This window comes from Odocoileus virginianus, chromosome 31, assembly GCF_023699985.2.
Source record: "Odocoileus virginianus isolate 20LAN1187 ecotype Illinois chromosome 31, Ovbor_1.2, whole genome shotgun sequence".
Classification (NCBI taxonomy): Eukaryota; Metazoa; Chordata; class Mammalia; order Artiodactyla; family Cervidae; genus Odocoileus; species Odocoileus virginianus.
Genome location: NC_069704.1, coordinates 28,697,331 through 28,710,068, shown reverse-complemented (window position 1 = coordinate 28,710,068; position 12,738 = coordinate 28,697,331). Strand labels below are relative to the sequence as shown.

Here is a 12,738-nt window from a genome sequence, read left to right as displayed (position 1 = left end):
AACCCACTCCAGTATTCTTGCCTGGACAATTCCATGGCCACGGAGCCTGGCGGGCTACAGTCCATGGGGTCGCAAAGAGTTGGACATGACTGATTAACTACCACTACCACTACTGCTATCCCACAACTTAGAGATAATAATTGATCACATTTATACAGTAAATATCCTTCCCTTTTCCTTTTAACTCTAAGTTAAAATAACTTGGACCCCCTTTCCCCCTAAACTGTGGGGAGTCCAGTGCCCTTCCCAGTATTTCGAGCATTCTGCAGAGCAGGAAAGGGGGCACGTCATTGGCCAAAGGCCTCCTCTGCTGGGCTCTGAAATCCATTACAGTGCTTGCCCGGAGGCCTCTTCCACCAGCCTCCTCCACTTTTCTCTCTCCAGGCATTTTCCCTAATGAAATCCATGCCTATTTCATCCCATCTCACCATCTGCCTCTCAGACCCGCACTTAATTCTCCTAGGGCTAGCTGTTGCTCCTACGCCATGTGTGGTTGTCTCTGGCCATCCTGGCCTCTGCCCCAGCATTCTGGGTGCAGGAGTGGAGTGGCCACAGGGGGAACAGAAAGAAGAGAGAGGGCGCAAAGACTCATTTGGCCACTTGACAGCTTTTCCCTGGTTTTCCTTTTTTAAGGATCCTTCTCTCAGGCTTTGAATCCTCCATCCCCTTAGAAGCCCACCCAGATGGCCAGAGAGGGGCAGAGACAGGAAAGAGAGGCTGTGTCCCAAACATCAGTCAGACTGGGGGTGGGGGTGCTGCACCACGTCTTGCCCTGACCCTGCTGATCTTCTCTCTCCTACTGTGTGCTGTCTCCTTGTTCTCTATCTGGTGCTGCTAAGATGACGTGATGACGTGGTCACTTTCTGTTATCTGTTTCCTGAAGAGAGCTCCTGACCTGGCTTTCTGGTTTTGACACTGATGTTTTGATTTCTTCTTAGAAGAGATACCGTCTGGATTCCACCCACATCCCCTTGAGATTCACCTCCATGCTCTAAAGGTTGCTCACTGCAGACTCTTGTGAGAGCTTTTTTTGGCCATGGGAGATGCTTGGTCTGAGCTCAGGGCCAGTCAGAAGTGCTCTGAAGTTAATACTCTGGAAGCAGCTCTGACCAACAATGGACAAGAAATGGGATAAATGCCCCAGCGTCTGGCCTTGTGGTTGGGATAACTCTGGGGGTGCTCTGCATTGCCTTTTGAGCTCCCCACAGGATTGCCCTCTGGGGTCACTGGCTTAGAAACATGTTCTTTATCATCCTCCTTTCTGTCTTCCCTCTCCCATAACAGAGTTTCTTGGACTTATCTCCCTAATAAAGCACTAGCACTGGAATCCTTATCTTGAGGTCTGTTTTAGGATACCAGAAAAAGCTATCTTCCCTTGCTCACTGCAGCTCTGGGCTAAATCTCTGGATACTGTCCTCAGGGTGGAAGAGAGGCTCATGAGGACTGGTGCAGTCCTGTGGGTCCTGGTGTCACTGCTGAGAACACTGAAGAAGAGACCCCTCCTCCCGGGGCCAAGGGGCAGGAGGCTCAGCCCAAGGGTCACATGCAGTGGTTGCAGAAAAGGACCCTTGAATTGATTTTGGCCTGTGAGATGACTTGGTTTGGCCTGCAAGCTTTCAAACTTGAACTAGTTGTCAAAATCAGAAGAATTCACATGAAATCTACATTTGTGTCTTGTCTGGAAGAACTGGGAGATGTTGCTGGCCAGCTCCCCCTCCTCATGCTAATAATGGCTCTAACTGAACAGCCGCCACCCCCTTCAAACAACGCATGTGCATTTCAAGGCTCCACTGCCTCTACCCACCTGGCTTGATGTGTTTCCTCAGCTTACTGGGATCCTGCAGGCATCTGGGCCTGTGGTCCTGTACTAAGATCACTAGTACTAAGACCCTAGAACTGGGGCCAAGGCAAATGGCCCTGTGCTAACTCACCTGGAGGGAATGGTGATGGATGGGATATGAAGAGTGCTGGTGCCAAGCCCTGGGCTTGCTATCAGGTGACTGATGGACAATGCTTGTTTCAGGGGCCGAGTACTTTCTTCAGAAGACAAAGCCAAAAAGACCAACAAGACCCTGAATATGAAGCTTTCCAACCCAGTTATTCTCAGCCCCTGGTCTTACTTGTTAGAAATACCAGGACTTGGACCCCATCCTTGGGAATTCTTATTGACTGGTCTGGGGTTGGCCAAGGATATTGGTATTTTTAAGAGTTCTGGTGTGGGCCAGAGCAGGTTTGTCCAGCTCAGGAGAGCCCATGGCCTCTATTTCTTGTTGAAATCGACTACAGTGTGAATATTAACACCATGGTGACAGAGCTCACCCCATCCTTCCAGAGAACCTCTGGCTAGACATTTCTCAGCACACTGTAAAAATGGGAACCACAACATGAGCTGTGTCTTTAGCAGGGACTAATAACCCTGATATGGGATCTGTTGCCTACTCTGGGGCAGATGTCTCTGCAAATGGAGAAAGTGGGTGGGTGCCATATTGAATCTTCAATTAAATTTTAGAGTTGGAATTTCTGTGCTGCTCTACCAGTGTGGCCTTGGATGGTGCCCTCACCCTCTGAGCCTCTACTTGCCATCAAATGCACAGGAAGAGTGCTCTTTACCTCTCAGGAGAGTTGTGTGCAGGAAATGAGGTATCTAAACTGGTCATTTGCCACAGTGTCTGCTTTGGAGTCATCCTCCATAAATGCCACTTGTCTTTCCCTTTGTCTGAAAGGGACACAGGTATACAAGGCAGTTTCCAGAGCCTTCTGCAAGGAGCTGTTTCGTGAAAGGCCACCGACTGCTGCTCTGAGTGATTGCTGGTGAAGGTCGACTTGGAGGCCAGCTGGGAAGAACCACAACTAACTGTGGCTCTTCCGGGGCTGGACTTGGGCCCCAGGGGTGACAGAGTTAATCTTTCCGTTGGAAATGACTCTTCCAACTATGACTGCTTTCCTTGATACAAGAAAATCAGGGGCTGTTGTCCATTGAAAGAAAAAAAAGAGCGACATTAATTACAGTCTCACCCATGACAATTTACTCTGACTAAAATCTTGCCACTCACCATTTGTATGATCTCTTTTAACCTGAAAAGCAGCTCTTTTGCTCCCTTTCTAACCCAGACCCAGTATTTAGCAGGGTAATGGGATTTATGATTTTGTTTACATCAGTCTCCGTGGCGATCCACCATAAAAGATCTGTTGCTTGGCAACTTGGCATTGTGGCGCTGCAATGGAGGGGGAATTTTTGTCTCTCTGAAGCGAAGGCTTAAGGAATAATGAAAACTTCTGCTCATACTTCTCATGAATGCTTTTATTTTCAAGGTCAACCAAATGTTTTTTCAAGAAAGACTAATGCACTTTTCTTCAAGTGATGCACCGTAAAATGTTTCTCCAAGATTATCCTGTCTCTGAGCAGAGGACAACAGGCTCTAGATGTTTTTATTCTCTCCTTGCTGCTGTAAAATTAGGTTTGAGCAACTCTGGGTCCGTCATAATGGAGTGGGTCTCAGTCACTTACTAGCATTTTCCACACTCATTAGCAAATGTCTTTTTTTCTTTTTTTAATGAGCTGCTATATACTATGAATCACTTCTCATCTGAGAAACCAGCTTCAGGTTCGGTTTGTAGTTGGTTTACCACGATCCCTTTGATGATGAGCTCAATGTCAGTAGAGGACTGAAGGGCACAGAAGAGGACCCCAGTTTCCCTCTGCGGTTCCTATTGCCTATAGGCATTTATCAAATGATCAAAGGGCCTGTTTTAGAACATGCAGATGCACCTTCCTGACCTCTTTCTCAACGCAGGTACACACGAAAGAGAAGACGTTGATTCATAGAGACCTGCACAGACATAGCCCAAGCTGGAGGTGTGGAAACCACGGTGAGAATCTTGGTGAAGATGACAGTAGATGACCAAGCTCTTGCCGCTTGCTTTACATGTAATACCTTGCCTGATTCTTGCATCAACACTTAGCCATGTATAATCAGCTGTGGGGGGGGGGGGCAGTCACAGCTGCCCTAGCACTTGAGAGCCCCCCAGTGATGTCTCTCCTTTGGTCCAACCCCCCACCTCCCCACCACCAGTCCCTTCACTTTCTCTTCACTGTTGTTCTTTCAAGCTGAACTCAGAGCTCAGCTTCTTGAGATGAGTGACCCTTAACTGCCCCAGTCACAGGCCCTCGGTCACCCAGAGTCTTTAAACCTAAAGAGTTTTTGCATCTGTGTGAGGTGTGCTTGATTGTGACTAAAGTCTTCTAGGCTGTGACACCATGAACTCATGCTGCTCAAACTTGAACATGTGTGAGAATCACTTGTGGGTCTTGAGGTTCTTGAGCCTCACACTCAGAGACTGTGATTTAGCAGTTCTGAAGGGAGGCCCAGGAATTTTTATTTCTAACAAACACCCAGAAGACACTGCTGACCCCCCCGGGCCTCTCTTTGAGCAGTATTTTCTCTCGGTATTTTAGACTGGCCCCTACTCTGAAGTTTGTAAGCACTGCAGCATCTAGCCTGAGACTTTACATGGATTCAGTAAATGTTTGAAAAGACACTTCATAAAACCCAATTTTCATCTCACTTCTTGCCAAGAAGTTGGCAAATCTTACATTTGTGGACTGTTTAGAATTTATATGCATTATTTTACATTTGTGGAGTGGCTTACAGTTCATATGCAATATGTTATTTGGCTCAGTGGGTATGGTTTTGTCTATTTTACAAATTAGGAAATGGAGCCTAAGATGATGACTTACACATGGTCAAAAGGTAGTTTAGAAGCTAAGTAGTGAAATCTGTTCTCTCCACCATAGCTGCCCACCTGTGTTTCCCGTCTTGGAGGAGATGTCTCAGTGCTGTGAGGAATAGAATGCATTCTCTCTGAGGAAGTCAGGAACCTAGGTAAAGAAGGGAATCCTTCAATAGAGGCTGAGAGATTGAGCCAGCGCCCAATTCTCCATTTTATTAAATGGGGTTAACTACCCTATAGTTTGTGCAGAGTGTTAAATGTGTGCAGTGGGTTTGTCCTAGAGTGAGCTGTAATTAGTATTCCCAGTGAAGAAGAGAAGATACCAGAAGTCCTGGGACAGCAGGTCTACTACTCATGTTGATTCTAGATGCTTCATAGGCAAAGACACATTCTTAAGATTTTTAGTTAGCCCTGAAATGCTTATATAATTTGCAGAACATCATTTTTGATGGAATTAAGTCTTGGTTCCAAGGCAGTCCTCATTTTGGAACATGGAAACCTATAGCTGTAGGTCATTTTGTTTCTTTTCTTCCTTTGACTCAAACTATTTGAAAAGGGGTATGTAAGAATCTGGTTATTCAGCCAATTCTTGAGTAAGCTAATGTTACTGAAGAATCAGGGATCACAAGAGAAACATAATAATAATGCTATTTATCAAATGCTTACTTTGTGCCAGTTATGGCCGTGGCATGAGGAGCTGTGAGGTATAAGGAAACTGAGGCTAGGAGTGGGGGGTATCCTGCCCAAGCTTGCAGGTTCAGGTGGCTCTGCCTCCAAAGCCGCCTTATTAACCCCTCTGACATATCACCATGCCCCTCAATCAAAGCCTCAAATCTACAACTAAATTAAAAAAATAAAAATTTGGGAAGAGAGACTCCTTCCTCCTCCAAGCTTGAGTTGTTTTCTAAACTGGCCAGTCCCAGTGCACATCTGATTTCCTCTCTAGTTTCCCGCACCCCAACACCCAGTAGTTGTGAAATATTCAAAGACTAAGAGGAAAGAGAGAATGAGGGGCAAAGGGATCCTTGAGGCAGAAAAAGGCACAAGACAAAGAGCCTGAGACACTGATGCTTCAAAAAAGTGATCAACCCCGTGGCCCCCGAGGCTAGCAGCCACGGGTAGCTGGTTGGGCAGCTGAGTGTGGTGTGCGCTGCATAGCCCACAGGCCTGGGCTGCCTTGGTGGTAGTTTGGGATTCTTGGGCTCCCCGCCCCCCAAGTGCCAATTAGGTGAAATCTCCAGCCTGCTGTAACCTTGGAGCGTCTGCAGCCCTGCCTGCAAAATTCCCTCTGGCTCTGAAAACTTCCTGGGGTGACCCCTAAACTGAGTAACTTGAGCCTCCCTGCTGATGCATCAGCCCTGACATCATCATAAGAGCAGTTAGCTTTCAGTGTAAGGGCACACACTGCAAGCTGGCTAGAATTAACTAGACGCGGAAACCAAAGCTTAAAGAGGTTCAGGAAGGTGCCCGGGAACATAGAGCTAGTAAGGAAGTGGTCTGGGTGAAAGCATCCAAACCTAGTCCACCAGCTCTGAACTACACGTCCTTCACTGCTCTGCGCTGCCTTTCACAGGAAGACCCACTCCTGGGAATCTTCTGTCTTAGGAATGGGCGGATGGGAGAGAGGGCCCTATGGAGTGGCTGTGTTCTACCCAAGCCCACCTTCAGCCCAGACCACCTGGCAGAGAGCCTGGAGGTATTCCTGGGTGTGGGAGGGGGCTAGAGGATGCTCACTGGCCTTGGGCAAGTCCCTTACTTCCACCTCCACTTTGCTGAGGCTCAGCATCGCTGATGAAGGGATGTAGACCCAGCCTGAGAGAGAAAAAGGGGCAAGAACAAGATGAGTGGATGAGCTAATGCAGCTTAGTCTCACTGGTACTTGGCTCTGCCTCAAAAAGTCCAGGTGGAAGGTGGAAGTGGCTCTCAGTGTGGATGGATCTCCAAGATGCCTTCCTGAGTGAAAATGACAAATCATAGACAGAGAGCATACCACTTATATAAACACACATATTCATGCAAAAACACTGCAGGCGGACCTTGGAGATACTGCAGGTTCAGTTCCAGACCACAGCAAGAAAGCAAATATTGCAATAAAGCGAGTCACACATTTTTAAAAAATTTCCCAGTGATATAAATGTTATGTTCACATTATAGTATAGTCTATTAGGTGGGCAATAGCATTATGCCTAAAAAAAATGTACATACCTTAATTTTAAAATACTTTATGGCTCAAAAATGCTAAGCATCATGTGAGACTTCAGTGATTCATAATTCTTGTGCAATAGTAGCATCAAAGATCACTGATCACAGATCACCAAAACAAATATAATACTAACAAAAAGTTTGAAATATTCGGAGAATTACCAACAGGTGACACAAAGACACAAAATGAACAAATTCTGTTGGAAAAAGAGACACTGATAGACTTGTTTGATGCAGGGTTGCCACAAACCTTCAATTTGCAAATTAAAAAAAATAAAGAGAAGGGCAATGAAGTAAAGTGTGACTGTATAGTTTCTGGGGGCACATATGTGCACGTACTTGCATGCATACATTCCTAGAAGGAGAAACTTCTAACTTTGGCTGTCTCAGAGGTGAGATTGGCGTGGTGATCAAGAAAGACTTCAGCCTTATCCCAAGGTTTTGCTTTTTAAAAGCAGAATACATTTGAGTACTATTTTTGCAATAAGACAGTAAATTTAAAATGATATTTAAAAAGACAAAGCACATTTGCCGCGGCCACCACCTAAAGCGTGTCTTTTCGACAGCTCTGCTTTGACCATACCCTGAATGCCTGAGGCTGGGAGGCGTCTCGCTGCAATCCTGTCATCTCAGTTTGAGTGAAGGCTCAGGTTCTCATTGCCCTTCAGCTCAGGGGCAGGCAGCAGCCTTGGTTGAGTGGGGAAGTCCTTCCCCCAGGGGTGGGAGTCCCTCATTTTCTCTTCAGTCTTTCAATTCTTTTATTCCTTCCCTTTTAAATGTCTTTGATCCATTGCTTTTGCCACATCCACTTTGTAGGTGGCGAAGACTTAAACGGTCTTTCTCTCTGGACATACCTGAGTTTTACTAGTAGATGAAGAGAGGGCATTCTGAGGGAGGATGTGCGTGGCCTGGAACACCGGCAACCAGGAGTGATGCCTGTCACTGCCCGCCTGCATGTCTAGCTGTGCCTCAGGCCACGGGGAAGCAGGAGACGTGTGGCCTGCAAAGCAGGCAGATTCTTTCTAACAAGGAATTCCTTCTCAACTCATTAGCCACAGGATTAAACAGACACTGCTTTCCCCTCTTCACCTAATCTCTGGTAATCCTAGATAATCTTCCCACTGAAGAAGACGAAGTCCTCAATTGGGTTGACTCCTACATCCATCCCCCAGTCTTGGGTGGCCGGGTGGCTCCAAAAGCACAAACTCTCTCCCTCTAGTTCCAACTCCAGTGTCTGGACAGATCCTGGAGTTGGTGAGTCAACCTGGTGTCTGAGAACAATTCTCACCTCCCTTTCGACCATGATAGAGAACTTCTGTCAGCCCTCATACTTCAGACCACACAGCCTAACAAAGGGTGTTGGAGCCTTTTCTTCCTTATTTCCCACTGGAATGTCAAGAGTGGTCAGACTTCCATGTTGAGTAATGAAGGCTTACAACGTAGCAAAGGATTTTGGTAATGAAAGGACCTGATTGGTTGAGTTTGAAGAGGATTTGAAAGGCCAAGGAAATAGTTTAATATAAAAAATTCATTTTATTTTATTTTTAAAATTACATTTTATTTACAAATATTCTTCCCAGGCATGAACCCAGTCATGCCTGGGAAGAATATTTTCTGCTGCCGATTTGTGGCACACTTCCTCCACTTGACAAGGCCGCCTGGTGTAGGGATGAGAATGTGGCTTCTGAAAGCAAGAAGACCTGAATTTGATTCCCACTTCTGCCCTTACTAATGGTGTGAACTTGTACAAACCATTCTCTGAGTCTTAACTTCTTCACAGGAAAAGCAGTCTTTATAATGGCCATCTTCCATGGCTGAGAAGCTTAGAGATAAAATATATTTAATCTGCCTGGCATACACTAAGTGCTCAGTAAATGGTAGCTACTATTATCATATTATTATCTGTCATGAGTGACATAAACCTAATCACAATAGGACATAAGCAAAAATGCAATTTATTAGCTTATCTAACTGAAAAGTCTAGAATTTAGGCATGACTTAATCTAAGTTCTCACGCTGATTTATGAGAAATCATTTTCTCTTTCTCTACCCCTTAGGCTGCTTCCCTCTGAGCTGGCTTTATTTAGGAGATGGCAATAATGGTCACCAGCAGATCTACAGTTATATTCTACCTATTCAGCAGCCCTAAGATAAAAAGGACATGCTTTGCATTTGTTTAAGCAAAAGTCCCAGATTATTAAGTAGTCATCTTCCCACCCATAAGCCAATTATTGAGTCCAGAAGATTGGAATATGTCGGTCATGCCTTGGTCATGTACTTGATCTTGTGGGATAAACCCTGTATGAACCAGGAGGGTTGAGGGGATAATCCTAAGGAAAACTGGGATGGGTGCCATTATTAGAAGAAAGGATAATAGGCACTGGGCAGGCACAAACAAAAGACCCCCACATCAAGGGCATGTTTTCAGTGAATTTTCTAATTGTGAGATTGACAACCTTGGAAGATTACTGTTCTACAGGGAGTCGCCATTAATTTCCTTAGCTGTGTGTAAGTTTTCCGGTTCTGTACTATCTCCCAAAATGAAAATGAGTGAGTGAATTAACATGTATTTTTTAATATATTCAAATACAGAAATATAATTTGAAGAAGTCCTTTGTTCTAAATTCTCATGGAGCAATCACACTGGGGTTTTGAAAGTAATTTGAATGAGCTTCCAGAAAATGCTTTGTAGATCTTACCATCATAATGGAGGGAACTTAGTAGACACCTAGGCCCTGCGGACTATTATTCCTATTGTATTATTTGGACACCTTTGGAAGAAAAAGTTCCTAAAATGCTAAAAGATTCTCTTGCCATCGAGAATTGTTGTTGTTCAGTTGCTAAGTCATGTCTGACTCTTTGCGACCCCATGGACTGCAGCACACCAGCCTTCCCTGTCCTCCACTATATCCGAGAATTTGCTCAAGTTCATGTCCATTGAGTTGGTGATGTTATCTAACCATCTCATCCTCTGGTGCCTCTTCTTTTGCCTTTAATCTTCCCCAGTATCAGGGTCTTATCCAATGAGTTGACTCTTCGCAACAGGTGGCCAAAATATTGGAGCGTCAGCACCAATCCTTCCAATGAATATTCAGCCTGATTTCCTTTGAAATTGATTGGTTTGATCTCCCTGCAGTCCAAGTGACTCTCAAGAGTCTCTCAAGTGTCTTCAGCACCACAATTCGAAAGCATTACTTCTTCGGCACTCAACCTTCTTTTTGGTCCAACTCTCACATCCATACATGACTACTGGAAAAACCACAGCTTTTACTAGATAGATCTTTACTGGCAAAGTGATGTCTTTGCTTTTTAGTACCCTGTCTAGGTTTTTCATAGCTTTCCTCCCAAGGAGCAAACTCTTTTAATTTCGTGGCTGCCGTCACCGTCTGCAGTCATTTTGAAGCCCAAGAAAATAAAAGTCTGTCACTGCTTCTACTATTTCCCCTTCTATTTGCCATCAAGTGTTCTTGGTTTTTCTAATGTTGAGTTTTAAGCCAGCTTTTTCACTCTTCTTTTTCACCCTCATCAAGATGACAGAGTGGTGTCATCTGCCAATGTGAGGCTGTTGATATTTCTCCCAACAGTCTTGATTCCAGTTGTGATTTCATGTGATGTGCTCTGCATAGAAGTTAAATAAGCAGGGTGACAATATATAGCCTTTCCCAATTTTGAGCCAATCAATTGTTCCACATAAGGTTCTAATTGTTGTTTCTTGACCTGCATAGAGAATACTGGGTTTGAATTATTCTGATTCAACAATGACAGAGCAGCATACTTTGATGATGTAGAGGATAGACACAAATCCTAACTTAAAGTGCATAAGTGCACAAATAACTGATAGAAGATAGGAATGTGAAAGTTATTGAAAAGTATAAATGGCTTGGGTGGGGGGAGATTCAGAAAAGGATAATGAATATTTGGGGGGGCATAAAACCCCTTCATGAGGAGAGCAAGTTGAAATGGACTTTGAAAGGTGTGATCTTGTTGGTAGAAGATCTTCTTGGCAGAATGAACCTAAACAGATGTCTTAAAGGATTGCTTGTGTAATGCTCAGTGTCATTAGTGACGCTAGAAGCTGGGAACCCCTGGGGATATTGACCTGGACCCATACTACTTGTGGCAAGTGCCCCTTTCCCCCTGACATTTCCCTACCTGAGTCAATGCTGCTGTTAGACTGATGATTGTGCTTCTTATTCAGATTGCAAGACACACTTCAGCAACAACCATCAGGGAACTTTGAGAAAAAAGCTTATTACTCACAGTACTGGAGGGTATACAGCATGCCCAAGGAGGCACAGAGGGAGGCAGAGAGATCTGAGTTCTGCCTTTATTGGGTGGGGGGGCTAGGGCCTCAAATGTTCAATTTTTATTGGCATCTTTAAAATATACCAACGGAAACTAGAGTGAGGGAAAGGAAAAGTGGGATCATTCAACTAGTCAGTTAGCTAGGTCACCCAAGGCTTTCTAAAAGGCAAACTTCATGGATTGGGGGAGGCCTGTCTTATTTAGTTGTTTAGCTCGTAACTGTGTTCCACAGCTGGGACATGTTTACTTGAGATGAATGTCTCTGAATGGATGCTTTGGCAATCAAATACTTATTGTGTGGTACTTACAGTAGAAGGGTTCAAGCTTCCAGAGAAACTCTCCTTTCACAGTCAAAATAAGAACAACTGGATTTCAAAGAGTGTTTTTGAGCTCGCAAAATGCTCTCACAAGCATTTTTTTAATGGATCTGAGAACAAAGTCTCCCAACCAGTAGACACAGCCTCTATGACTGCCTGCTTTGGATTTGGGGTTGTGGTTCAGTGATGTGACCTGCCTTGGAATGAATGCATCTCTCTCCCATGCCCCACTTCCCCCAAGACTGTGGTCTTCCTGCTTCCCAACCCTTCCTTGAGCTGTATTCATAGGATTTGCAGCTTGATCTGGGAGTTAAATCAGAGGCATTGCAGGTTTCATAATCTCACTACTGCTAACATCTTAATACTATATATAAGTTGATTAGACTTCATTAAGAAATTTCACTGTTGTGTCTGAATCTGAGACCCCATGGACTACAGAGTTCATGGAATTCTTCAGGCCAGAATACTGGAGTGAGTAGCCTTTCCCTTTTCCAAGGGATCTTCTCAAACCACGGATCAAAACCAGGTCTCCTGCATTGAAGGCGGATTCTTTACCTGCTAAGTCACAAGGGAAGCCCAAGAATACTGGAGTGAGTAGTCTATCCTTTCTCCAGCAGATCTTTCCAACCCAGGACTTGAACCGGAGTCTCCTGCATTGCAGGCACATTCTTTACCAATTGAGCTATCAGGGAAGACTTCATTGGCAAAGGCAGAAAAGACTAGACTGCCCCCTTTTCCAAGCTGATGGGTATCAGGTATCCAACAAGGCTCTACCTGAGAGGCAACTCTCAGAATCATGCAGGCAAGAGTTTTCAGCAGTCACTTAGATTGCTTCCTTCACCCCATATGTTTTTATCATAGCTCATTAATTTATGCCATGGGAAGCCTTTTAAAAATAAAAAACAAATTAAAAAAAATTTTTTTTTTACTTGGCTCCTGTTCTGTGTTATAATTTGACTGAATGATCACCCAGAGAGCAGGCTATTCTGAAGGTCTGAGCTGGGCCGGGTGTCTGGACTGCTTGCTGGGTTTCCATTTCCGCCACCCCTGGCCTTGGTCAGGTTACTTTTGCTCCCTTGGTGGCCAACTCTCCATGTCTGAAAAGAGACTCTATTCTGGAAATAAGCTTATTCATAGATCAGGGATACTTTCCTGCATTCAGCTTCATCTTTCAAAGGCATTG

General features: G+C 44.7%; 1 long non-coding RNA gene across 2 annotated transcripts; it reads left to right on the top strand.

Annotated features, from left to right (window-relative positions):
• Positions 1 to 3,212: 3,212 nt before the first annotated feature.
• On the top strand, positions 3,213 to 4,964 carry LOC139032361 (uncharacterized). Of its 2 annotated transcripts, XR_011484870.1 has the most exons (3): positions 3,213 to 3,458; positions 3,795 to 3,870; positions 4,796 to 4,964. It is a non-coding gene; the product is annotated as an uncharacterized lncRNA (long non-coding RNA). The 2 variants fall into 2 exon arrangements; XR_011484869.1 differs by lacking the exon at positions 4,796 to 4,964 and having other exon boundaries at positions 3,795 to 4,263.
• The last annotated feature ends 7,774 nt before the right edge of the window (positions 4,965 to 12,738 follow it).